Source organism: Echinops telfairi, unplaced genomic scaffold (assembly GCF_000313985.2).
Source record: "Echinops telfairi isolate 266 unplaced genomic scaffold, ASM31398v2 ScPeMD7_7420;HRSCAF=8458, whole genome shotgun sequence".
In the NCBI taxonomy this organism is placed as follows: Eukaryota; Metazoa; Chordata; class Mammalia; order Afrosoricida; family Tenrecidae; genus Echinops; species Echinops telfairi.
Genome location: NW_022111320.1, coordinates 30529201 through 30531470, shown reverse-complemented (window position 1 = coordinate 30531470; position 2270 = coordinate 30529201). Strand labels below are relative to the sequence as shown.

At 36.3% G+C, this 2270-nt stretch overlaps 1 protein-coding gene and 1 pseudogene across 1 annotated transcript in view; one reads left to right on the top strand and one right to left on the bottom strand.

Moving 5' to 3' along the window:
- Positions 1–2270, top strand: part of CMC1 (C-X9-C motif containing 1) — an 86920-nt gene that overhangs the window by 57385 nt on the left and 27265 nt on the right. The window lies entirely within an intron of this gene.
- LOC115872188 lies at positions 608–693 on the bottom strand (annotated as a pseudogene).

Sequence of the window (2270 nt, the reverse complement as noted above, 5' to 3'; positions counted from 1 at the left end):
TGTGTGCATATTTATGGAGATTATGTGCTAATCCATTTTATTTCCTATTTAACAGTTTAATTTTTAACCAAAAAAAAAATGGGTAAATGCTTTTCAGAATCCACTACATTTTTTTGACCCATTAATGAGTTATAGATTGCAGTTAACAATTGGCAATACCCATATAATCTTTAAAAAATTTCTATATAAGCAGCCTGGTTTTCCTCTAGTCTTATTTTACAAATAGACTTATTTTAACTTCATATTGATCTTTGAAGCTTGGTGTAACATTTCAGTTTTTAAAAAATCTGTATATCAGCTCCTTTGTAAAACTGCTTTTTATAAGAATTAAATAAAAGTAAAAATTTGTTAATATGTACAATTTCTTCCATGCTTGTTTTACATATTTAGGTGCTTTCTTTTCTTTCTGGAAGGAAAAGGAAGAGTTCTTTCCTGATACATGAGAACAAATACTTTAGAGACAAATAGGACTGCGGGGAATTAAATGGCAGGCGCTGGATTAATTTCGAGATCCGAATAAAATCCAGGACCAAGTAGAGGCTTGTGAACAGATTGTTAAAAATCTGAATTATTCCCTTTCACTGCTCCTTCTCACCCCCAGCTGTTAAAAGACTTATCAGACCAGGAATTATTCATATATATTCAGTTAACTAGATACTACACTTGATCTTAGCCAAAAGACTGAGAAGCGATTATACACTTAACTAGAATGCGACAGATCACCTCCCATGAAAAGTGTAAAGCCAAGAGTCTTTAAATGGTTACTTTATTACCATTGTAACCATGCAATATTTTATGCTAAAACCAGAAGACTTTGGAAATAAACTTCTTCCTACTTGACATAAAAAATATGATGATTTGCTAGTTTTAAAGTTTGTATTATTTTGAGAAAGCTCTTTTTAGCTTAATGTCAGCAAAGCAGCTGCTGTTTGAATTTGCTTTGTAAAACACTGAATTATTCATTTCCATAAACAAAACTTCCTTAGTAATTATTTAGCATTAATTTATTTCTCTTTATTTCAATCAACCCTGTTGACATTCTCTTTTTAAATTAAAAATATTCTTTGTGGAATCTAACGAATAGGACTTTAGCAGCCACCTTCGCTGTTTTCTTCTGTTCTTACAAATGAAAAATTTTAAGTCCTGGAGTGAGCTGTGCTTTATTGTATATTTTTAATGTTTCAGTGAAAGTTATTAATGAGGTAGAGAACAAAAGTAAAATTCATATGTGGCATCTTAAGGCCAACTTTGTGTTTTTTGCATATCTTACCATAATGCTTTTTGCATGGGGATATTTAACACACGTTTCCTTGAATTCCAGCAATGTCTTATCATTCAAGGTATTTAAAACAATTGTGAGTGTCATCACTTGCACATACAGACTGCTTTTAGTTTACTTAGTACCAAAATAATAATGATTGTTGTTTTACATTGCATGGAACTTTTTCATCCATCTATGCAAATGCAGAAGAATCACTCGGGTACTTTTCCAGTAGCCTCTGGGGGCTTCTTTTCCTTTTCTATATTCCATTTTAGTCACTGCGCATGCTGGCAGTGACCCTCCAGCCTTTTCCTTCAATGTGAAACCTCTTTTACTTTTTCCCAAAAAGAAATGTTTTATTTTATAATGTAATGTGTGCTGCTTTATATTGTAATGTTTGATTTTATGTGTAATGTTGCTTTGCTTGCTCCACTGGATAGTTCTTACAATTGAAAGACTGAACGATGACTGTTTTATAACCGTAGCAACCATTCAGAAAGAACATTGTTCTAACTATCATGCTTCTTGATACTTGTGGTGAACAACCCGCCTTTAGGCTCGCAGCTGAGCGCTTCACCGCTGCATCAACAGGCCTCCTTCGAAGAGGTTCACTGACTGGTGCACAAGTAGAGTGCATGTAATGTGGGCTTCAAGGAAATGTAAAGGGCCAGCATTGATGGCTGGAGGGAAATAGATGTTGGACGTACACCATGGCTGAGCTGGCCTCAGGAGGCCCGGGAACTAGAGCTGGGGCTATGGAATAGAGGCAGGCCAAGTCCTCTTTTCACTCCCCTGCCGTAAGACCATGGTGCTGTGTAGAACAAGTATGGAGACTGCTGCTATCGTAGCTGGAGAGTGCATGAAAGTGGCTTCTGAGGGGACAGCCACGTGCATCCACTCCTTCTAGAATGGAAGGTACAAGAAAGCCCAGGAACAGGCGACACAGACCACCAGCCTTCATTCAGTTGGCAGGCATATTGCTTTTCATCTGCTCAGAAAATGAGTCAGC